The 26,196-nt window shown below is 38.5% G+C and overlaps 1 long non-coding RNA gene and 1 other non-coding gene across 3 annotated transcripts; one reads left to right on the top strand and one right to left on the bottom strand.

Annotated features, from left to right (window-relative positions):
• Nucleotides 1–6,498: 6,498 nt before the first annotated feature.
• LOC141621114 (small nucleolar RNA R71) lies at nucleotides 6,499–6,605 on the bottom strand. The gene has a single exon (XR_012532104.1). It is a non-coding gene; the product is annotated as a small nucleolar RNA R71 (small nucleolar RNA).
• A 7,599-nt stretch (nucleotides 6,606–14,204) lies between these two features.
• On the top strand, nucleotides 14,205–19,012 carry LOC141607744 (uncharacterized). 2 transcript variants are annotated; one of them, XR_012526944.1, is made up of 7 exons: nucleotides 14,251–14,396; nucleotides 14,856–14,969; nucleotides 16,554–16,958; nucleotides 17,320–17,355; nucleotides 17,740–17,792; nucleotides 18,225–18,300; nucleotides 18,771–19,012. It is a non-coding gene; the product is annotated as an uncharacterized LOC141607744 (long non-coding RNA). The 2 variants fall into 2 exon arrangements; XR_012526943.1 differs by lacking the exon at nucleotides 16,554–16,958 and having other exon boundaries at nucleotides 14,205–14,396.
• The last annotated feature ends 7,184 nt before the right edge of the window (nucleotides 19,013–26,196 follow it).

Here is a 26,196-nt window from a genome sequence, read left to right as displayed (position 1 = left end):
TAACAAAGACAAGAAAAAGAGTAAAGAGAGAAGATTCAAGGAACAAGAAATAAAGATGCAATAAATAAAATAGTGAAAGAAATAAGGATTAGAATTACCGATTACAGAGAAGTTCTAAAACAATGGAGAATTAGGTCTCAAGAGTAGAGTTCTAAGAGAAAAAATAAGAGAAAGGAGAGGAAGAGATCCCTCATGACCGCTGTCACTTCCCCTACTTATTCCTACTTACCAAAGAATATCCGAAAATTAACTAAAGATTACATATCAGACTAAACTTCTCGATCGAGTAGAAATAAACTACTCGATCGAGAAAAAAACTCGACAACCCTCTCGATCGAGTAACACAAGTACTCGATCGAGGACTACAACAAACACCCATCTCGATCGAGCTCAACAACAACTCGATCGAGGATCTTCAGTAGCATAAAGCATTCGATCGACTAAGTTTCAGCAGCCAACCCGGTCGATCGAGCTGTATTAGTGCAGATGAACTCTTGAACACCTTCCGAAGCCACTTCACGCATCTCTAAGTAACAGATTCCAAGCTCCGATTCTTCTTTCTCCAAAATGAATGCGGATTGGGACAGGTTCAGGCTCAATTTCGCTCCTTTTCAGTTCATGCCTACAACTAATATAAGGCAAACCAAAGTAGACTATTCGGGGGCATTTGTAGCTAATCACTACATAAACAACACAGAAATGCGTGCAAATATAAGGTAAAAATCATATATAAAATACACGCATCAAATCTCCCCAAGCCAAACCTTTGCTTGTCCCCAAGCAACTGTAAATGCAACTAAAGACAACTAATGGAACGGGACCAACTTATCAGCTACAAATTGCCCACCCAAGCCAATTTAATGCAACAACTAACAAAGTGGCGAATGGCAAGAGCAAACGAGTTAAATCAACGCTTTAAACTATTGAACCGTCGACCTTGTAAGACTCGTATATATCGGACTCTCACGGGTCGCTCATCGCACAAATTAAGCACAAGGTGAGTATAATTGTATGAGATAAAGAGAAGTAAAGACACTCACCTAACTCGACCTATAAGAACATGCATGCAGCTGACATGAAACCGATTTCTACCGACTGTACATACGCATTCCAACCGATCAGGACCAAGACACACGTCGAGGACTTACATGTAATGTGAAGTGAGGCAAATGAGTAAGAAGGGGCAAAATAAATTTGGACAAGTGGAGGTAAAGCCAAGCTAGTACAACCATAGCCAAATAATCAACTCATTCCGCTTCACTACTCAATACGAAAATAGAACAGTGCCATTGTGGCAAAACATCACTCACATCAATAAAAGACTCCCCATAAAAAGTAATGGTAAGCATGAGAGTATTATGGAACGATCCTCTTTTTTTTCCATATGATTCTTTTTCTTTTCTTTTTATCATTTTTCCTCCATATTCTTTTTTTTTTTTCATTTTTTTCTCATTTCATTTTTTTCTCTTTCTTCACTACCAACTTCAAATCTTTCGAAGCGAACAAAATCTGACATGAATAACAGCATACCCACGATAACCACGTAACTAGCTTGACAGAGCAGGCTAAACTTGGATGTAGTTAGGGGGTCAAAAAGACAAATTTGGCTAATGTGAAGTTAATGGGTAGTAATGAAAGAAGGGTTGTAAGTTACCTCGTCACGTATGTCACCACCACAAACCGAATGCATACATGTACCGAGAAAAGAATGTCATGCACATGCAAATTGATGTTATATGCCTTACAGAGAGTACTACTCACATCTTATTTGAAACTGGTCATGAATGTCACCAGTTTATCAAGCTCTAAACCTTAGAATGTATATGTAGCTTGCCAATAAGAGAGTCAAGTCTATTCGTTCAGATAAGTTTAAACCAAAAACTCGTAGATTATGCATATTACCATGCCAACGAAATGTTAAAGATGTGCAAGGCAAGGGTAAAAGACTCAAAGTAGCATAAACGTTCAACGTTCCGACTCAACCTAAACGCAAAAACAAACGTGAAATTTTTGAATTTTATGAGATTTTTCCAAATTAAAGCAACAATGCATGCGAAAATAAATAGACGTGCAAACTGAAATGCAACAAAAACAACATGCAGACACAGATATGGATGCATACCTCCCCAATCCAAACCGTACAATGCCCTCATTGTACCAAAAATAGGGAAAGGAAATGCAAACTGACAAGAAAAGAAGAAGGTAAGCTCGAAAAACTTACAAGATAATCGTGAAGAAGGGACCTCCCCAAACCGACCAGCAACATAGGAGGCCACAAATAGCCCACTGACATCGCAGCATGCGAATCAAAACAGAAGGACTCGATCAAAAAGACAAAGTGTCCGATCGAGTGAAATGGGCATCAGAAGTTCTCGATCGAGAGGAACAGATACTCGATCGAGATGTCCTAATTTGTAAGTACTCGATCGAGGGGAAGGGATGTTCGATCGAGCATATTGAGCAGCAAAAGTGTTCGATCGAGGATAAGAAGTACTCGATCGAATAGTCCACGCTAGATTCCTGCAAAAACGCAACAAAAATTCTACGGGACTGGCAAAATAGCTTAATTGTTCAGCCTATTGTTCGCAAAAACTAGCATCTAAAGCACACAAAAGCAGATTAAAGAGTTTGAACAAAGTTACAACAAATTACAAGCCGGGTTGCCTCCCGGATAGCGCAGGTTTAAGAGGTCCCGCACTACCTTTCTGACTTCATTTATCTGGCTCATCTAGATTATCGAAGTAGAGAACTTCGACCTTGCCAACCACGTCATTTGCATCATAGTAATGCTTCACATATTGGCCATTCATCTTAAATCTTTCTCCCTCGGAGTTCTCTAAGTCAACGGACCTAAACTTAGTGACAACAGTCACTGTATAAGGGCCACTCCACTTGGACTTCAACTTACCAGGAAATAAACGCAGGCGGGCATTAAACAGCAACACCTTATGCCCGACTTGGAATTCTCGAGGTATGATCCTTTTGTCGTGCCATCTCTTCGTTTTCTCTTTGTAAATGCGTGAGCTATCATAGGCATTTAGTCTAAACTCCTCCAGCTCGTCTAGCTGCAACAAACGATTCTGACCACACAACTTAAGATCATAGTTTAGTTCACGAATGGCCCACCAAGCCTTACACTCTAACTCAACAGGTAAATGCCAAAACTTCCCATAAACTAACCGATATGGTGATGCACCAAACGGTGTTTTAAAGGCAGTTCGATATGCCCATAATGTGTCATATAATTTTAGACTCCAATCCTTCCGTGATTTAGAAACTACCTTAGCCAAAATCTCTTTTAGTTCTCTATTAGAGACCTCAACCTGCCCGCTAGTTTGGGGATGATCCCCTAAACCACGACGATGTTGGACACCGACTTTAGACAATATAGATGTAAGTTTCTTTTCTTTAAAGTGCATTCCCCCATCACTAATGACGACCCTAGGGACACCATATCGGGGAAAAATAATCTTTTCAAACATCTTAATCACGGTTTTGGCATCACAGTGAGGTGAAGCAATAGCTTCCACCCATATAGACACATAATCCATAGCTACAAATATATACCTGTTACCTTTACTAGATGGGAATAGTCCTTGGAAATCAATACCCCAGACATCAAAAACCTCGACCTCTAGAAAGCCATTTTGTGGCATCTCATGTCTCTTTCAAATATTGATGTGACTTATATTTGAGCACATTTAGTCCCCGAATTAACCTCGTTCCTATGCTTTATAGTGCATAATTGGGTCATTTACTATCTTTAGTTTCCCGTTTTGCATATTCTTTGAGGTTTTATCTCCTTGGTAGGAAAGGAGTGCTAACCTTGCATTTATGAGGCGGAATGGAGCTAAATTGATCGTATCCAATGACCAAGCATCAAGGAGAAGACAATACTAGAAGGCCTATGTAGATAATAAAGTGAATTAGGCAATGATGAAAGGATCCTTGCTTCCCCGAAATGATCCTTCCCCATTGTGGAGGAAGGAAAGAAGAGTAGCTGACTACCCAGGGATCCGAGCAGATCAGACACGATCCGGGCGTCTCCCTCCATCAACATCCGGGCATCTTTCGGCCAAGACAAGTGGATCACAGCACAGGGAGCCGAGCGTCTCCCAGCCAATCCGAACGGATCCTTAGTCAGAAAGCCCGTGCCACAGCTCAAGACGCACGGATTATGGCAGGACCAGCAACACGGATATGCTCATTTCCTTCGAGAGGAGCATTTCCTCAACTTTTCGTAAGGGTCTTAATAGTCATTTAAGCCCTTAGTAACCCTAATCTATGTACGTAATCTTTAGTATAAATACCTCATTGTACTACCTAGATTAGCATGCTCTCTTAATCTCATCTTAGTCAATCCTTAATCAATTCTTGATCTCATCTTAATACTCTCAAATTAGTTGTAATAGAATTTATCAAAATTAATTATATCTTAATCTTTCCTTAATTGTTCTTCAGTTATTTTGGGTAATTAGAAGATTATTTGGGTTTATTTGGGAAATTGACAACCTTCCATCAATTATCAAGTACTTCTATTATTCTTTGCATTATTATTTTGGAATCTCCATAGGTATAATTCTCTTAACCCTTGTTTTAATTATTGTTAATTACTTTCATTTGTTCATCATGTTTAGCCTTGTTAGTTTGATTTACAATCTTATTAGCATGTTGAATTCGGTAATGAGTGAGTAGTCTCCTAGCTAGGGTTAATGAGGAATTAGGGGAAACAAACATGGGGAATGATTCATGCTTAATCTAATATGTTTTCATGATTAAATTGCTTGCTTGTTGTGATTTCAACTTATGCACATGTTATGTTTGATGAAATGCGAGCCTATGAATCCTTGCATTTTTTACCCATCGCCTATCTTTTCAATGAGGCTTGTAAGCTTATACACCAACTCGAGCCTCATTAGACCATGCATATAGTTGAATAGGAAGGATTAAGTCGACTTGTAGGTTTTGTACAATCTAATCGATTCGGCTCCGGGACCCAAACCTTCTTAGGGATTGTAAGCTTATACATCAACTCGATCCCATCACAACAATAATTGCTTGCTATATAATTGAGAACGTGTTTTTATGATCAACTCCCATGAATCCCCTATGAACCCATGACAACCTAGTGCTTTTAATTAATTGTTTACATCTCCATTCTATTTAACTTGCTTTGTTTTTATTGTTGATTAGTTTTAGTTGATCTCCTACCTCAACCCCAATTTGTGACACCCCCCAATTTTTGACACCCTAAGACACGACCATTTACAATTGAAAATCCTACATCAGTACCCGTCCCTTGGGATCCGACCTTTACTTGCCCTTTGCTAAGAGTAGTTTGTGAAGTTATAAATATTGTTTTGGTTGGTAGCTTTTGACGACGAGTTGTTATCCGCTCCATAAAAAATGGCGCCGTTGCCCGGGACGGTGTTAACTTGATTTGATTTTCTTTAATTGTTTTTAGTTGTGTCTTTCTTCACCTTGGGGAAGTCAATCTCCTCAAGATTGTTCTAATTGTTTTCGAGTTGTTTAATATTTTGCATGACTGGGAGATCACAAGGTAATCCATTTCCTATTGACCTTGAAATTGAAAGAACCTTAACCAACAATAGAAGAGTTGCTAGAGGTACTTTGAGAGGTATTGGAGAGTTTGTAGACATTCAACCAAATAACATTGAGTTTACCAACCCTTTTGCAAAAGAAGGAGAGGACAACCCAATACAAAACCCACCACAAAATCAACCCACAATGCCTAAATTTTCATCGCATTCCGTACCAACCGAGGAGAACCTACCACATGATACTCCCACACCACAACACTTAGTCGGTAATTTCATTGCCAAATCCGCATTCATACAACTAGTTGAGAGAAGTCAATTTGGAGGGATGCCTAGTGAAGACCCTCACTCACATATGGAGACGTTTTGTGACTATTGTGATGCGATTTCTCAAACCGGGGTTACTCAATACCAAATCAGGCAAAGCCAAGTCAATTTCGGGCCACCAAACCCTGCAACTGATAAGAAGGCCCTATGGAGTAAAGGGAAGCGTGTATGTTGTCACACTCCCTGCCTTCAAAAGGTGCCTAGATAACAGGCCAGACGCAGTAGAGCGACAACCCGGGAGCGGATTCCCCCCCGGCAGGTAGACAGGAGACGGCCATCTCAAGGCACATCACGACCTACAGGCAACACCGCCGAGACTTGGGAAGACAACCCGATTGGGAGTCAGAGGATCCATAGTACCTGCAGCCTTCATATTTGTATAATCCTTCATATTCATCATTTTTGAAAGCGGGGGGAAGGGATCTCTTTTCTGCAACGGAAAAGAGGGAGCAGATTTGACTCGGCACAACCTTTGGGTATTATTCCCTTTTCTTTGATTGGTGCCGCAAATCAATGGTTGAAGAGCCTAGACAAGGCTACCTTTGGTATTGACTCATGGAAGAAGTTAGCACTTGCTTTCTACAAGAAATTCTATCCTCCGGAGAAGACCAATATGTTGAGAGCCCAAATCACCGGGTTCAAGCAAGGGGATGAGGAATCATTGTATGAAGCATGGGAGAGATTTAAGGACACTTGTCGTTCTTGTCCACACCATGGACTTAGTGAGTGGTTCCTTGTACAACAATTTTGGAACGGTCTTTATGAAGATTCCCGCAATATCCTCAATATGGGATCCAATGGTATGTTTACCGAAGCTGATGACAATCAAACATGGGCCAAAATTGAAGAAATAACGGTTCATAATTCACAATATAGTATACCTCAAAAGGCTACTAGAGGAGGAAAACATGAGGTAGATTCCATCACTCAATTGGGTGCTCAACTAAGTGCTCATATTGACACCATCAATTTGAAGTTTGAGAAGGCTATGGCTAAACTTGATGAAGCTTCCAAATCACCTAGACAACATGTTAATGCTATGGTGGCATCGTTCTCAATTCCAAGTGGAGTATGTGAGAGTTGTGGAACTTTGGGACACGACCAAAGTGAATATAGGTGAACAAGTGAATGCTTTCCAAGCATACAAGAGTGGTACCCCTTATTCTAACTATTACAATGAGAATACCAAATTCCATCCCAATCTTTCATACAAAAGCCAAAATGTTCAAAACCTTCAACCAACATACACCCCCACCACCAATGAGAAATCAGGCTCAAAGACCCTTTTATAACCAAAGCCAAAGTTATCAAAATTAACCTACATACAATCAACAAAATGACCAAGGCTTTGATGTTCAAAAAGCGGTCCTCCAAATGCAAAAGAACCAACAAGAATTTTTCACCCAAATGCAAAAAGATAGCCAAGCCAAAGACATCACCATCAAACACATACTAGCCCACACCAAGATGCTAGAAACTCAAATGACTCAATTAGCATCTTCTAACTCTCAAAGACAAAAGGGGCAATTACCACCTCAAAGTAATCCCCCAAGACATAAAACGGTGAATGCCATCCATTTGAGAAGTGGTACAAGGTATGAAGGGCCGAAGAGGCCCATTGATGAAGATGTTGTGAATTTTAGTGACAAGCAAAGGGTTGTGGAGAACTCTAAAGAAGAAGAACACACCACCAATAAAGTTTCAAAGAAGAAGAATGAAGAGAAGGCTAAGGAGAAAGAGCCTATTGTGATTAGACTTCCATTCCCAAGTCGTCAAGCTAAACCTAAGCTTGATGAACAACTTGGAAATTTCATGGAGATTTTGAAGAACTTAGAAGTCTCAATTCCATTCACGGAATTGATCAATCATGTTCCGGCCTATGCAAAATACATGAAAGATGTTCTTACCAAGAAGAAATCCATCCGGAAGCTAGAGACTATTGCATTCACTAAGTTGAGTAGTGCTATTCTACAAGGAAGTTCACCTCCAAAGCTCAAAGATCCGGGAAGCTTCTCTATTCCATGCACCATTGGCGATACCACAATCAACAAAGCATTATGTGACCTTGGAGCAAGTGTGAGTATCATGCCATACTCGGTGTGCAAAAGGCTAGGAATAGGAGAACTCAAGTGCACCAATATTATGCTTCAAATGGTGGATTGATCAACGAAGACACCTTTAGGGATATGGGAGGATGTTCCCATAAGAATTGGCAAGTTCTTTATCCCGGTGGACTTTGTTATTGTTGACATGGAGGAAAATTCCAACATTCCTATCATTTTAGGAAGACCATTCTTACATACCGCGGGAGCGGTAATTGATGTGAAGCATGGGGAACTCACACTTGAAGTGGGAAATGAGACGATCACCTTTAATCTTGATAAGAAAATGAGAGCTCCCCGATTACATGAGCCTGTTTCAAGATTGATCACTGTAGCCGAGAAAGTGATAGGAAGAAGTTGGCATCTCAATGTAAAGATCAAGCTATGGGTAAAAAACCACCACCCATATGGAAGAAGAAAGTGGATAATCCTCAAGATGTTCCATACAAAGAGCAAGGAAATTTTCAAAACAATAAGAGCTTGGATAGCTCACCACCAATTATGACAAGTAAGGAAGAAGGCCTCATTGGCTATGACAACAAGAAAGAGGAGTTGCTTTCATCAACTCATGATACTATAGGGAAGCAAGCTAGTGAAGTATATGGTCTATGGGATGACGAATTCGATGGGTTAGTCAATCCTTACATTGGCAATGCTATAGACCAAGGCTTTAGTGACTATCTTGGCTCAAGTCACCACCATGAAGAACACAAAGTGCAAAGGTCCATTGAAGATCTTTATAATGATAATGAACAAGCCTTCGACTACTTCTATAAGGTATTGAGAACATCAACAACACCTTGGCTATACCCCCTTGACATCTCATTCAAGAGTGAGAGTTTGGTGGAGTCCTCCCTAAACCACCATTTATAAATATTCAAACTCTTAACTTGCATTTTACTTCTTGTATTGCATTTTTGTCAATTTTAGATTTGCAATATACTTTGATCAAGATTTTAATTATGAGAGAAAGTGAGGGAGGTACTTTAATGTTTCTTGATGTGTAGTGTTTGCTTTAGTGTGAGGACAGCAATTGCCTAGGCTATCCGAGCCTTCATAGTGCACCCACAATGTTGAACAAAGGAATGAAGAAGAATGATATGGGAAATGAATCCCCACGAGTGGAACTGAACTCGTGGGTGCTGTAAAGGAGAAGATCTGAGCGTCCCAGAGAGGAATCCGCTCGTCTTGGGCATGATCCGAGCGTCCTGGATCTAAGACGCTCGTCTTGGGAGAGCTAAAGTTGAAATTCTGGGACTGTTCTAAAAACCGAGCAGAAGACGCCCGTCTTAGCAGAAATCCGCTCGTCTCAAAGGGAATTTGCACATCTTGACCTGTGCAAAAATTTAACGTTCACTCTGTCTTACAATCCGAGAGTCCCAACTGAAAGACGCTCGTCTCCACTGAAAGACGCTCGTCTCCTGCAGAATCCGCGTGGCTCAGCACGGGTTAGAAATTTCTCAGCTGACTGTCTTACGATCCGAGCGTCTCCTGAAGAATCCGCTCGTCTCCTGCTACTGAATGCTATAACACGGGATTTAAAACCCCCCTTCCCAATTCATTTCATTCTTTCAAAACACAAACACACATCCAAAACCCTCAAAACCCTCAATCCCCTCATCCACAAAACTCAAAATCCTCAACCAAATTCACCAAAATCAAACCCACACTTCCTCTAAACACAATCAAATTACTCCTTTATCAACAAGAAGCCATCAAAACACCAAAATCCTCAAAAATTGAATCGATTTTCTAGAGTTTCAAGGCAAATTCGAAAAATCCAAAATCGATTAGGGATTCATTGAACCTTGAGGATACTAGGAGCATTCAAGCAAAACTTTGGTTTGTTGATACATTCTTAATAAGAAGAAGCATTATGGCAAGGACTAAAAGTGGAAACAAGGCACTCACAAAATAAAATCTTTCAAAGAGGCAACAAGCTCTTCAAGCCTCAAAGGCTATGGTGGTACAACAAGCAAGAGTGGAAAATCAAGAGGTTCCTACTCCTATGGTGGAAGCTACTCCTATTCCGGTTATTGAGCAATTACAAGAATATCCGGAGGTAACTTTCACAACCGATTCGCATAGGAAAGCTTTTATATCTCTTGCTAAGAAAACAGTTTTGCCCACCAAGTTTATATGTCAAGATGCTTTAGCCAAATTGGGTGTTCTTGAGAGGGCCAAGAACTTCTCCGAGTCTATGAGGTTACTTACACTATTTAACATGCAAGAATTGACTTACCTCTCCCTTACCATGGAATTTATAAGCTCTTTGAAAATCACTAAGGTAGAGGCTCGAAACAATGTTGAATTCCGCCTAGAAAACAAGGATAGAAATATGTCTTTGAATGAGTTTGGCGAGGTGTTTGGTCTTAAGGACCATTCTCCTTATGTGAAGAAGCCCTCGAAATATGACCCCGCCCCTCTATGGAAAGCAATCACCGGAAGAAAATTTGAATCCTTCCATGAGAGTCGTGCCCTTTATGTCCACCATCCGGTATAAGGGTATGACATAAGGTTGTGGGAAATACTTTAATTGCAAGGAAGGGCACTAATCATTTCACCGAACTCGACTTCATCTACCTTGAATCAACCATGAATGTCGACAAGAAGTTCACCAATAAATACAATGTACTTCAACTCTTACTTGAAAGGTGGCTTACAATTGACCATGGGAAAGATGGGGCGGCCTTTATAGTGAATGGAGGATTAGTAACATGGTTAGCAAAACACTTCAACCCGGATTTTAACAAAGACAAGACTTACATGCCGGTTAGAGGTGGAAATCTTATTGATTTAGCCACTATGATCAACAAATTTCATTGGGTCAAGAATGATAATCTTGACAACAAATTTGAGTGGCTCACCAAAGATGCTAAGTCCTTCATTCTACCAAACAAGATTTGCCGACTCAATGTCCGAAGCCCAAATTATCTTCTTCCACTCTCCGATGAAGCCGAGTTGATTATGCAACAACATAGGGAAACTATTGTCGAGCCCTCCTCCTCCTCCTCCATTGTGACTCCACCCTATCCGTTTACCTACCAAGAATTCCGACCCAAAGATGTTGAGGTAGGTAACGATTACTTGACCTAATTGATGCAACATACGCATAGGGAAGCTTATGAGGACCGGGTCAATGCTTTTTTTTTGGGGAAAATGTAAGCTTTCATTAATGATCATAAAACACCCCATACAATTTAGCACTTACAAGCTTGCCTTAAGTGAACAGACAAAGCCTAAGGTATTCACCCTCAATTACTACATATTCTATTAAACCAGTCATTGATTTTTGAGAATTTAGACGGATGTCTACAACTACTTAATCTCATCTGTACTTCCTTCTTACATCCTGATACCGTCATTTTAGTACCAAAAATAAATACATAAGTACTACTAACAGAAGTCAGCGGTAAGTAGGGTCGATCTCCACAAGGAGGCGGTCACTATTCACTTGTCTACTCGTTCTGTCTAATGTCACAGTGTGGGAGTTTTGATTTGATTTAACTAAGCTACTGAGACTAAGGCAAGAGAAATAAAGATAAGAGAAATTAACAAGGAAGAGAGAGGGAACTAGGATTTCGGGTCATCAATGAACGTCAGTCAATCGCAGTTTAAGGTCACGGATCGTCGATGTGTCGGTCTAAGGGGCAACGAATATCTCCTTTCGGTCTCAATTCGCCCTAAAATGCTATTAGCTTAACTTTCGCCCTCACTAAAGCATCCCATTGTTCACTGCGGGTCTCACTCCTTCCAACCTTTCGGTCTAGGTCAAGGCTTACCAAAATTAAAAGGCTAATTGCATCAATTCAACTAGTAGGATACAATTATAGCAGTGATTAACAACAAAGACTAAAACAACAACGACCAATCTATAAACTAATTAGCAATTAACATTCATCCATTGAATCGCCTAATCATAGCAGAGAAATTAGCTAGACATAATAAAAGTAAGAACAAAAGCAAAGAGGAAAGAAATAAACATTAAATAAAATGAAAGAAAAGGGAAAAGAGAATGTTACAGTGGAAGAGATCCAGAAAATAGAGAGAAAATAATATCCAGTAGTAAAACAGTTGACAAGAGAGAGAAGAGAGATCTAAATGATAATATCCAGTTGTAAAACAGTTGACAAGAGAGAGAAGAGAGATCTAAATGACGTCTCCCCTTCCTATTTATAAGAAAAATAGGATTTTATTTAACCTAATGATGGATTAAAGCTAAAAAGCCCGAGCCCATTAGAGAAACCACTCGATCGAGTAGAAAAAGGACTCGATCGAACATAATTGTACTCGATCGAGTACTTTCCAGCGCACAATTTCCTGCTTTGCGCACTGAACTTCAAACGGCTGCCATTGCTTCGTTACTTGGGCAAACAGGACGATTCTGGTGGCGTTGGAAAGCTAAGAGGACAAGCTTTCATCTCCAATTAGAATCACCGAAATATACGTTGTAGAACTCGAGATATGGCTTTTCAAAGTAGGCACCAGAAATTTGAAGTTCTTCCTTTGCTCGCCTAGCTATCTTTTTTCTTTGCGCATCTTAAAATAGCTACATTCCCGCTCCAAATTCACTCTTCCTCCAAATTCATGCTAAACGGATGGTAAAAGGCTCGATTTCACCATTTTCCGGTTCATTCCTGCAAATAAGACAAAACAAACCAAAGTAGCATATTCGGGGCATTTCGTAGCATAAAACTACGATAATAGCATAGAAATACGTGCATAAAAAGGCCAAAAAGGACTATATAAAATGCACGTATCACATCCCTTCATCAACACCTTTGGCATAGGAACAGACTCTTCAAACCGGCATTTGTTCATGCACCACCAAATGAAGTAAACTGCTGCAACCAGTACTGCAGCAAGAGCATGTTTCTGCTGTAAAGATCTGCACCTCTGTTGCACCCACCATGACAGTATGTTCTTATCAGGAAGCTACACTTAAAGCCATTCTGAAAGTAAAGTCAAGCATCTGCAACTGAATGGACATTGAAAGAACAGATGCTCCAAACTTTCTTCATCAGCTCCGCAAAGATAGCAACAGTTCAGTTGAATAATCCCCATTCGAAATAATCTATCTTGTGTTAAGAGCCTCCTATGAGCCACTAACCAGAGAATGAATCCATGCTTTGGGACAATCAGTTTGTTAGAGGTCCAAGCATGCCAAGAAATATCCATCCCCTCATCAACTAGCCAACTGTATCCTAGTTTAATTGTATAATCAGAAAGAGTGTCATTGAACATATTGTGTTTAACTAGGTCCTTAACCCACCAAATCCTTCTCCATGCCCAACTAGCTCCACTGCCTGGTGTATAATCCTCCCAATCTCTATCTTTCATATAAACAGCATGAATCCAGCGGACTCATAGATGATCAGTTTTTTTGGCAATCCACCAAACATACTTGGCTACTGCAGCAATATTCCACCAGTAAAGATTTTTCAAACCTAGCCCTCCCTTCTTTTTTGGCTTGCAGATTTGCTCCCAAGCAACCAGTGCTGGACTCTCCTTCATTTCAGTGCCATGTCATAGAAACTGCCTGCATAGAAATTCAATCCTTGCAAGAATAGTTTTAGGAAGGATAAAAATTCGAGCCCAATAGTTGTGGAGTGTACTTAGAACAGCCTTAATCATCACCACTCTACCAGCATAAGACAATTTTCTTGACCCCAAACTTCATATTCTGGTAGTAACTTTATCAATGAGGCATTGACAATCATTAACACCCAATCTTTTAGGAGAAATATTCACTCCCAAATATTTGAAAGGAATTTTACCTCTATGCATGCCAGATATCCTACCCAACATTGACATGGTATGTTTATCAACCCCATTGCAATAAATTTCAGATTTTCCTTGATTCATCACCAAGCCAGAAGCTAAAGAAAACGATTTAAAAGCCCTCAGCATCAACATTACAGATGGGACATCACCTCTGCAAAACATAACTAAGTCATCTGCAAAGCATAGGTGACTAGTAGAAAAAGTCCTATTGACATCGCCACAAAAACATCGATTTTTGTTGAAACGATGTAAATGTTTATAAATACCATCGGTTCTACCAAAACCGATGTAAAATGTGTATAATTTTTTTCCCTTACATCGGTTATTTTTAAAAATAATGTACAAAAATATTTCTACCATCGGTTTTAACATAAACGATGTAAACGGGGTATTATTGACATCGTTTTTAAATGACTGATGTAAAAGAATTCTCATTCAGTGCAAAAGATTAATAAACACTGCCCTACCCTCCTCTCTTCACAGTTAACACGACCCTTCACTTTTCCATTACCGTCCACGCTCTATTTTTCTCTTTACTTGCCTCGCTCTTGTCTGCTCTCTTCACCACTGTCTGCCGGCCTCTCCCTACCGCAACCTTTCCCTGTCGTCGACCTCATCCCACCAGGTTTGTGTTCCTTTCTCAGTTTTGAGTTTTCCATTTTTCCCTAATTTCTCAATTTAGGGTTTGTGTGTTTTGATTTATCTAATTTCAAGTTTTTGATAATTTATGAAATTATAGTGATGTTGTTGATTAATTAAAGATTTGAAGGGTTGTGAGTGACCGAGTGTTGATTAATTAAAGTGTTGTTCTTGAAGATTAATTAAGGTTTCGTTGATACACTAAAACTCACGGATCCGTGTATAATTCGCCGGTGTTTGTTTCTCATTTTTACCTCTTTCAACCATTGCTTGCTAAGCTTTATCAACGTTATTAGTATCTCAAGAATAAAGCTAGCATATGTTACGTGAGAGTTTGTCGCTATTGTCGGCATGCTTTTTCTCCAGTCATTCTTAGACAGTAGTGAAGCACAGACGCATATATATTATATTAAGTAGGCTGGTATCTAAAATCAATTGGTTTCAGGGAGATTTGCATGTGCGGGAGAAGATTTTGATGCTGTTGGAATCCTGGGAAGAAGTATTTGGTGGTCCGGGTGGAAAGTAAACGCAATATTACTGGGCATGTGATGAATTACGGGTGAGCAGATTATTTACAATTCCGAAGTGTTTGACGTGATATTATTTATTGCCTTTTGCCTAGCAACAGCTCTATGCATAAGTTGTCATCTTTCTTCTTCCTGTGAATTTTGGAGCTTTGTCAAGTTAAGAGTTGGTTTAGTGTATCGCCTTCCTCCTTTTCCCCTCTTCATGACTTTAGAACCTTTAGGAAATAGCTGTCACTTAATTTAAAAGGAAAATTCTTATAAAAGAAATCCTTGTTTGTTCTGTTGTAGGTTCTAGATGGTAATGCTTCGAGTTTAAGAAAGTGTTGGGTTATTTATTTTTAGTTATTCGCCGGTGTTTGTTTATTCTTGAAGATTAATTTAGAAGTGTGAAAATTGTGAAATTAATGCTTAGCTTTTCGTCTCATCTTTGTCACAAAAAGAGATTCTTTACTGTCAATGTACAAAAATCAACTAAAACGCATAGAGGCAGCAAAATTAAACGCATAGATTCTTTACTGTCAATGTGAAAATTGTGAATTTAATGCTTAGCTTTTCGTCTCATCGTTCCTACCCCTGTCATTAGAGTTAGCAGTGGTCTTTAAGGATGAGTTTCACGTAGTTGCTACTAATCACTATTGTTGGTTGCCACCGGTTAAATTTAGCTTTAATATCTTGATAATATGTAAAGTAAGTTTTACTTTCTAGTTTTAGGAATTTTTGCCAATTCATAGCTTTCACTTTTGTAGTGGAAAATTTGCGTCTAGACGTTCTGATTCCATTGTTTTAGTTGTAGATTTAAACAATATGATTTTTTTTTGTTTTAGTTATAGCTTGTGAACTACTGCAATATTTGCTTTTTTAATTGTGCTCAATTGGCTATAACATGATTTTAAACACCAAGGGCTTGCCCGGAATCCATGGAATTATTAAGGGGTAAGTTTTATTGGGCGATAATTACTGGGAAAATTAATTAGTGGGTAATGAGTTCCTTGATGATATGTTTGGCATAAGAGTAATGATTACTGTGTAGATCTTTTACTCCCTTAATCATTACCCAGGGGGGAGGGTGGGTAATGTATTACCCCTTCACAAGGGTAATAATTCTAGGAGGTGAATAATTACCCGCATACCAAACATGGGAAATACACCTCACATATTACTCCCCTATTCATTCCCCTCCTATTACCCTCAATCCAAGCAAGCCCTAAATTTAAATTTTTCACTGGTAGTTAAACGCTAGAACAAAAACTGAAGGGCTTAACTATGATGTTCATGTTTATAATGTTAGCCTCTATAATGTTCATGTTTTAATACTAGGCTATAATTGTGAAGTTGCCCTGCTACATTTAGTACCTACAGGTACTAAATTAAATCGTTGGGATGAATCTTAGGATTTTTTGTTCACTATCTTGTTGCAATATGAACTTGTGGACTTGTGGTAGCGGATTTTTGTATTTTATGAGCTCTCTTGTTATCAAAGAGTGGGTTTTATCTTTTTTTTCCCCCTCTTAATTATCTACTACTGTTGTAATCCCATTGCTTTATAATTTTTTTTTTGGTTTGAAGCCTTGAATAGTTGAAAGTTGTGTTAAGTTTCACTTTATTTGTCATACAAGTGATGGGTTGGGAGAAGGATATGGCATGCCTGGTCAAGGCGGAAGTGGTAAATTTCGTATGTCAGCTGGTCCCAGCAAGCTTATTGTAAAAGCTGCCAAGAAGCACTACTACAAAAATGTTCAAAGAGACCATTGATAAGAGATCGGTTGGATATCCTAACCGGTTTCTTTAATACGAGAAACCGGTGATAAGCAAAACTGGTGTCTTATTTTTAGGATATGAAACCGTTCCTACGATAAATCGGTTTCTTATATTCAAATAAATAAATTAAATATTACTCCCGTAATCCGTATATCATAAACGGAGGGTTATTTATCTGTGAAACTGCCAGTGCACCTAGATCCCCTTCGACGTCAACTTGATAGCAACCTCTAGCAATTTGAGGCAAGCTACTGCGATTGACGGTAATTTTGCGTTCGACCTCTTCGTTTTCCTTTATGATCCTAAATTTTGGTATCTCTTAATCATAGTTACATTAAACCCTATTTCTCTTAAATGAAATTTAATTTACTGCAGCTATTAAACCCCCTTTATTATCAACCCTTTTAATTTACTAATAATCCCAAGTTATTGTGTTAACCATTCATGTAATTTTTTTGGTTCTCTCTGTCAGAATTGCGTTTACTATATTCTTCAACTTTGAATCTTTTTTTTAATTTCGTTTTTACCCATTGTTTGATACTGCTTTATGCCCAGAAATTAGATTAGTGTACATCCTATTGGTTGTAATATAAGTAATTTGCCACTCTATTGTGATTTTACCAGGTTGTCATTTTAACAAATGTACAAGTTCATGAAGTGGTAAGTTTTCTCACCCTTTGATCATATTAAAGTATTTTATATAATGTTATTGGAAATTTATGTACCACTCAAGTCAGGTTTAAAGGAACAAATTCTATTTTCATCAATAATGTTCAATATGTGATCATGTTACTCTCGCGCAAATAAATTTATACTGCTGGTTTGTTCTTTCATTGATTAGTAAAGTTTGACAAGCCTAGTTAAACAACTTTCTTCATCTAATGAAGTCATTATACCTTGTTTTATTTTTTATGTTTTATATGGGTTCATAGGAATTTGGTGGCTGTTGAACCTTTCATTGACAGTAAATGAAAATCGACGATAAGCATTTGATTAGTTACCACACAATGAGTGATTAATTCTTCTCATTTATTTCTTTGTTAGGTGAATATTCTAGATTGCTGAACTTATTGGATCAAAGCATTCCATGAGAAAAGGTAAAATTCTATTTTACTTGCTTGTTTTCCCTTTCCTTTTCCGAAAATCTTAAATCTGCTCCTTGTAATAGTTTGCGAGATGCTCATTCATAATACTACTTTCAAGGTAGTTTATTTCATTATTCATTCCATCTTAAATATGGATGATAAACTATGGTGGTGGTTGTTAGTATTATTTATATGTCGGTGAATTTAGGTTTTAACATTTTTTAAGGCAAACTCCAATCTTAAAGCATTGTTTGGGCTGCAAAATTTGGACGAAAAGGGATGGTAGTGACAAAAGTTTTGATGAATATGCTGATCTTTATATGTTTTTATGAAAGTTATCCATATTTTATCTGTGGCACACATAGAGAAGTTGTTCAATTTGCCTGAATTCTGGTACTTATGCTTCTTTGCTATTTGTTGATATCTCCTCATTATTGTTGACAGATCTAAGGAGAAACGGTATGGAAGTAGTGGCACTACCACCGGGTTAACTTTGAATTTGTCATTTACTCCTGTTCAGGTGCATGCCCTCTCTTATTGCTTCAACTTAATGATTACTGTTCCATTTCCAAATAACGTTTATTTTCGAGATCTCAAAATGCATGTTCTGTTGGTTTTTTATGAGCCATGGTCATTTTGAAGCTGCAAATTATGTTTTTCTACTTTCTGTTGGCGACTTCTGTCCTGTAAATGTTGGTAGCTATAGAATTATGGATTATTACTTCACAAGTGCAGGGATTTGATGTTGGTACTAGGTAGTACTTACTGCTTTTGTTTGGTAAGCTCGTAAGAATGAAAAGGTTGGTTGTCGTATACTAAAACCAAATTATAACAATTTCCGTTATTATCCCACCAAATTATAACTTAATTTCCATCAAATATTAAGGAACTTAAATCCGACATGCTTGGTACTTTTTCTACTAGTGTCTATGTGTAGATATTGTTTGTATTTTCTAAGTGTGGCCTAATAATCCTTGTTCTTATTTGTAGTGTGTTTCAGGTTCGCAAATGACAATTGAACAAATGAACGAGGTTCGAGAGCTTTGGTCGCTTTATTGTGGAAAGAACGTCTAGAGTATGTATGATTTAGATTTCTAGAAATTGTAATTGAAAATACACATTTTGCGTCGTAGAAGCTTGTAGTGTACATTTTAAATTATTTTGAATGGACGAAATTGTATACGCTATGATATTTTTTTGGTAAAATAAATATGTAGTGTTTAAAATTGTTGGAAGGAATGAGATGCAGGGCTGTTATTTTTATATTGATTTATTTTGCAGGCCCCTAACAGTGTAAAAATTCACAATTAGCTTAAGAGTAAATCGTCATTCTGAATCATACGACATCAGTTTCATACATCAGTTTCAGACAAAACGATGTAAAAATGCCATTTACATTACATCAGTTTCAAACAAAAACCGATGTAATTGAGACACTATTAACAACGCTTTTCACCTATAACCGATGTTAATAATATACTATTTACATCGGTTTTAGACCAAAACCGATGTAATTGAGACATTATTAACATCGCTTTTCACCTATAACCGATGTTAATAATATACTATTTACATCGATTTTAGACCAAAACCGATGTAATTGAAACACTATTAACATCACTTTTACCCATAATCGATGTTAATTTTATACTATTTACATCGGTTCTGAAACCGATGTTTAGCTAAAAATACTAAATACGTCGCCCCCAGAAACATCGCCACAAAAGCGATGTAAATAGGGTAAAATAACCGATGTCGATGAGACTTTTTCTAATAGTCATGACTTAGCTGCACTCTTTTACAAAGGGGGTGGTATCTGAACTCTTTCCTCCTCTGAACCCATACTAAGATCCTACTAAGGTAGTCCAAGCATATAGTGAAGAGAGGGGGGGAAAGAGGATTCCCTTGTCTAAGTCCTCGTTTCCCATGAAAATACCCAAATACATTCCCATTTAAAGCCATAGAATAGGTGGGAGTACTCACACATTGCATGATGAGCTCAAACCAATGTCTGGGGAAGTTAAGAGCACTCAACATTTGTCTAAGGAAATCCCATTCAACAGAGTCATAAGCCTTTTGTAGATCAATCTTCATCATTACCCTTGGTGAACAGGCTCTTCTTTTATACAATCTTATTAAATCTTGACAAAAAAGCACATTTCCCACAATGTCCCTACCCTTTATAAAGGCACTTTGAGATGGGCTAACTATATCTGGTACAATAGTACTCAATTTATTGCAAATAACTTTTGTAACACATTTATAAATAGTGTTGCAACAAGCAATTGGCCGAAATTGAGTAACATGCTCAGGGACATCCACCTTTGGTATCAAAGTGAGGACAGTTGCATTGCAAGCTTTAAGAAGTTTCCCAGAGATAAAAACATTCTTTACAGCAGCAATAATATCCTTCCCAATGATGGACCAGACATCTTTGAAAAACTGACTGCTATAACCATCTGGTCTAGGAGCTTTGGTACCAGGAATGGAGAATAAAGCAGTCTTAATTCATCTTCAGTGATAGGAGCTTGTAAGATGATATGATGTTCACTGGTTAGGCAAGCCCCTTGCCTGACAACATCCATATTAACAGGTACAACAGGTTTAGAAGTGCCTAAAAGAGTGTCATAATATTCTTCAAAAGCACCCTGAATCTCATCCTGGTGCGTACACAGCAATCCAGTCATACTTTTAATCTGGTAAACTCTATTCTTCATTCTTCTATGCTTAATACTAGCATGAAAAAAAAGCAGAGTTAGAGTCACCCTCATCCAACCATTTTTCTTTTGATTTTTGCTGAAGGTATTGGGCACAAGCAGTCTTTAGTAACCTAAGTTCCTGTGCACACGCAGCTTCAGCATTACAAAGTTCCTGATTCAAAGGATCATGTCTAAGCTGTTTCTAGAACCCCTCAAGAGCAACCGGGTCAATGCTTAAAGGGCCCAATATCCGCCCCTCCTACACTTAGCTAGGCAGGGACTCCTTGATCCATCATGTCCTTTGCCTAGTTGGGCGAATAGGGAAGTGTTCTTTCCTAATGCTCCTAGAGATGCTAGCATGGGTAGTGAGGTTACCAAAGGAAAGGAGATTGTTGTTGAGAGTGAGGAAGAAGAAGAAGAAGAAGAAAAAGAAGAAGGAGAGAAAGATGAGGAAGAAGAAATGGAAAGCTCAAGTGATGAAGATAATGGTGAAACCTCCGGGTCCATGGAGGTAGATGACGATAATGATAGTGAGGATGTTGATGATGACGATGGAAGTTATGAGATATCGCCATGAGCAACAATAGAGGATTAGCAAGCTTTCTGGAGGATGCCACATATCCATTGTGAGTCTCCTACACCTCCTTTAGCTTTGTTCATTTCTCTTGTTTTCAATTATTTTAATCTTGATCATTGGTTTTGAGTCCTAGCAACACCTAGAGAACTCCCACCTCGGTCTCATTGAGGTGTCTTATATTGTTCCCACCTTGTACAATCCAAAATGACAATTTAGTTTCATGCATAGCATACTTGTGCATGAACTCCCCCAATTTCTACACTAGCAATAGTGTCATATTTGGTTTGGGGAAATTCAAGCACAAGAAATGGGAGTTAATTCAAATTATGCTCTCCAACCAAAACAAATTTCATGCATCATATAGTATAGTTTAGAATGCATTCACTTGTTTATATATGTCATGTAGTTTGCATTTAGTGTAGAATTCATGCATTCTCGTATTAGCTTGCATAGTTTCCCATCGTATTGGCCATTGAGGACAATGTCCATACTAGTGTGGAGATGGGAAATTCTAACTTGACCTTTAAATAAAAAAAATGATAAAAATTGAAAATTTCTGAAAAAAACAAAAATATGTTCTTTTGTTCCATAAAATCAAAAACTCTAAAAATTTGAAAAATTGAAAAAACCAAAAACATGTTTATTCCTTTGTAGTGTAGTTTTGTATATATTGTATATACTTGTTTGTTTGTTTATCTATCCTTTTCACATTGATCGACTACGCCACATCCAAGACATGAGGATCATGAAGACCGCATGGTATGATCTTTCCAATCTCCTTTTTCCTCTTTATGTTAATGACTATGTGGCTTTGTTTTGATTGATGCGGTATGAAACAATGTGATTATAGGAGTTGCATTTAGATTATTTGGCATACTAGTTGGTAGAAGCATTTGCATTAGGTTGTATATATGATAGTTGCATCATGGCATGTAGTTGCATTTAGGAAAATTTTGTGAAAACGTCTATTTGGGAAACTTGACAAGTGTATATAAGGCCCTTGTAGATACTTTTTCTTCTTGAGACTTTGCTCATTAGAATGCTTGTAAAACACCCTAGGATGTGTCATGCTAGTATCCTTTGACCCATGGATTAAGGCCTAGTCAAGAGTACCTTATGGTGTGATAACTCCTTGGCTACCGTTTATTCCAAGGCGACCCTTGAAACCATGCAACCATCTTCCATATTCTACCACATTTTGTCATCAAAAAGGGAATGGGCTCAAAAATTGTTCAAAATTTGAATTCAAGCAATGAAAAAAAATGAAAAAGTTTGCAATTTGCATCAAAAGAAAAGAGGAGTACAAAAATAAGAACTCCTAAGCTTCAAATATAAGGCACCCTCGTTACTAATTGGGGTGACTTTGAAATGTTCAAAAGAAAATGCAAAAACCGTTGAAATTGTCAAGCATCAAATGCCAAACATTAAGAAATGGCAAAAAGAAATTGTTCTCACATGTCAAATGCCACAAGAAATTGGGGGGGAAAACAACAACAAAGGCAAACTCCCACATGAAACTCAAAGTAAAAATGATCCCTTTTATCCATCGAACCCACTTTTGTGCATGGTAGAGAGGGGACGACCCTTATTCTTGTCTAGGCAAGAAGGGGAATTCCACGATCCTCCAGTGTTTCTAACGCCATAAGGAGTCTACTCTTGACGAAAGCATTTAACAATTGAGGACAAAGGTACCCTAGCTTGACACAACTTGGAGGTGATTTATTGGTATCCTCTTAGACCTAGTAGCTTGAAGAAACCATATCTATAATGGAGTGTGTACCCTTAGATTGCTTCCCTTGTAGATAATTTCCCCCACTTAGATGAGGAAAGTGGATATTCTTTTTTAGATGCACCCATTACTTGTTTTGTGTGCTTAATGATTGGATGTATTGCCATTTTGGCAAGCCCCACCTTGCCTTGCAAGAAGGCATTCTACCTCATGGTTGTCTTGTTGTGAGTTGAAGGGGCGGAGTGAGACCCGCTAATTATCTCACATCGGCTATATTAGTAAGTTAGTTTAAATAAAGGTCCTAGTTGTAGTCACCTCTTTACTCGGGACGAGTAAAGGTTCGGTTTGGGGATGTTTGATGTGACTTATATTTGAGCACATTTAGTCCCCAAATTAACTTCGTTCCTATGCTTTATAGTGCATAATTGGGTCATTTACTATCTTTAGTTTCCCATTTTGCATATTCTTTGAGGTTTTGTCTCCTTGGTAGGAAAGGAGTGCTAACCTTGCATTTATGAGGTGGAATGGAGCTAAATTGATCGCATCCAATGACCAAGCATCAAGGAGAAGACAATACTAGAAGGCCTATGTAGATAATAAAGTGAATTGGGCAATGATGAAAGGATCCTTGCATCCCCGAAATGATCCTTCCCCATTGTGGAGGAAGAAAAGAAGAGTAGCTGACTGCCCAGGGATCCGAGCAGATCAGACACGATCCGGGCGTCTCCCTCCATCAACATCCGGGTGTATTTCGGCCAAGACGAGCGGATCACAACACAGGGAACCGAGCGTCTCCCAGCCAATCCGAGCGGATTCTTAGTCAGAGAGCCCGTGCCACAGCTCAAGACGCACGGATTGTGGCAGGACCAGCAACACGGATATGCTCATTTCCTTCGAGAGGAGCATTTCCTCAACTTTTCTTAAGGGTATTAATAGTCATTTAAGCCCTTAGTAACCCTAATATATGTACCTAATCTTTATTATAAATACCCCATTATACTACCTAGATTCGCATGCTCTCTTAATCTCATCTTAGTCAAGCCTTAATCAATTCTTGATACTCTCAAATTAGTTGTAATAGAATTTATCAATATTAATTATATTTTAATATTTCCTTAATTGTTCTTAATTTATTTTGGGTAATTAGAAGATTATTTGGGTTTATTTGGGAGATTGACAACCTTCCATCAATCATCAAGTACTTCTATTATTCTTTGCATTATTATTTTGGAATCTCCATAGGTATAATTCTCTTAACCCTTGTTTTAATTATTGTTAATTACTTTCATTTGTTCATCATGTTTAGCCTTGTTAGTTTGATTGACAATCTTATTAGCATGTTGAATTTGGTAATGAGTGTGTAGTCTCCCAGCTAGGGTTAATGGAGAATTAGGGGAAACAAACATGGGAATGATTCATGCTTAATCTAATATGTTTTTATGATTAAATTGCTTGCTTGTTTTGATTTCAACTTATGCACATGTTATGTTTGATGAATTGAGAGCTTATGAATCCTTGCATTTTTTACCCATCACCTATCTTTTCAATGAGGCTTGTAAGCTTATACACCAACTCGAGCCTCATTAGACCATGCATATAGTTGAATAGGAAGGATTAAGTCGACTTGTAGGTGTTGTACAATCTAATCGATTCGGCTCCGGGACCCAAACCTTCTTAGGGATTGTAAGCTTATACACCAACTCGATCCCATCACAACAATAATTGCTTGCTATATAATTGAGAACATGTTTGTATGATCAACTCCCATGAATCCCCTATGAACCCATGACACTCTAGTGCTTTTAATCAATTGTTTACATGTCCATTCTATTTACCTTGCTTTGTTTTTTTTGTTGATTAGTTTTAGTTGATCTCCTACCTCAACCCCAATTTGTGACACCCTGAGACACGACCATTTACAATTGAAAATCCTACATCAATACCCGTCCCTTGGGATCCGACCTTTACTTGCCTCTTTGCTAAGAGTAGTTTGTGAAGTTATAAATATTGTTTTGGTTGGTAGCTTTTGACGACGAGTTTTAATCCGCTCCATCAAATATTCCCAGTGCGTTGGCAAGCATCACAAGCTGAAACAAAAACTTTTTCATCTGCAAATAAAGTACGCCAATAAAAACCATATTGAAGTACCTTAGCCACAGTACGCGACGGACCGTGGTGACCACCATAAGAGGACGAATGACAACCTTCTAGGATTGCTTTGGTCTCCCACTGCGGAATACACCGTCTGTAGAGACCGTCTGCACACTCCTTAAACAAATAAGGATTATCCCAGAAGTATTGCTTGCCATTATAAAGAAACCTCTTCCTCTGCTGATAAGACAGGTCAGGCGACAGCTCGCCACTGACAACATAGTTAGCCAAATTTGCATACCATGGATCATGGTTAGTATTAGTAAAAACAGCAAATAAGGAATAATCGGAAAAAGAATCATTAATAGGTAAAGGATCCTCTCCCTCCTATTACGGCAATCGCGACAGATGATCAGCTACTACATTCTCTGCGCCCATCTTATCTTTGATCGTTAGATCAAACTCTTGGAGAAGGAGTATCCATCTCAACAGTCGTGGCTTAGCTTCCTTCTTAACAAGAAGGTGTCTCAATGTTGCATGGTCAGTAAAAACAGTAACTTCTGGCCCTATCAAATAAGAACGAAATTTCTCCAACGCATAAACCACAGCTAACAGCTCCTTCTCAGTAGTGGTGTACTTCACTTGAGCCTCATCCAGAGTTCGGCTCGCATAGTAGATTGCACTCAAGGCTTTGTCTTTCCGCTGGCCTAACACCTCTCCTAATGCATAATCACTAGCATCGCACATAATTTCAAATGGCAACTCCCAGTTGGGAGGCTAGATAATCGGTGCTGAAAACAAGGCCTGCTTTAACCTGTTAAAAGCAGAAAGACACTCATCAGTAAATATAAAGGGGGCATCCTTAAGCAACAGCTGTGTAAGTGGTTTAGCAATTTTTTAAAATCCTTAATGAACCGACGATAAAAGCCGGCATGACCAAGGAAACTCCTCACTCCTTTAACATTAACAAGAGGAGGTAATTGCTGAATTACTTGCACCTTTGCCTTATCCACCTCGATGCCCCTATCAGAAACCAAGTGCCCTAAGACAACTCCCTCGTTGACCATAAAGTGGCACTTCTCCCAGTTAAGCACAAGATTAACCTTAATGCAGGGCTGCAACACTTTATCAAGGTTAGGCAGACAATTATCAAAATCACTTCCATAGACGCTAAAATTGTCCATAAATACCTCCATAATAGACTCTATATACTCAGAAAATATCCCCATCATGCACCTTTGAAAGGTGGCAGGGGCGTTACATAAACCAAAAGGCATTCTACGATAAGCAAAAACACCCTGAAGACAAGTAAAAGTAATC

The sequence above is a fragment of the Silene latifolia genome, chromosome 1 (assembly GCF_048544455.1).
Source record: "Silene latifolia isolate original U9 population chromosome 1, ASM4854445v1, whole genome shotgun sequence".
NCBI lineage: Eukaryota > Viridiplantae > Streptophyta > Magnoliopsida > Caryophyllales > Caryophyllaceae > Silene > Silene latifolia.
The sequence above is the reverse complement of the archived record's forward strand: the minus strand, read 5'-3'. Positions and strand labels throughout refer to the sequence as shown.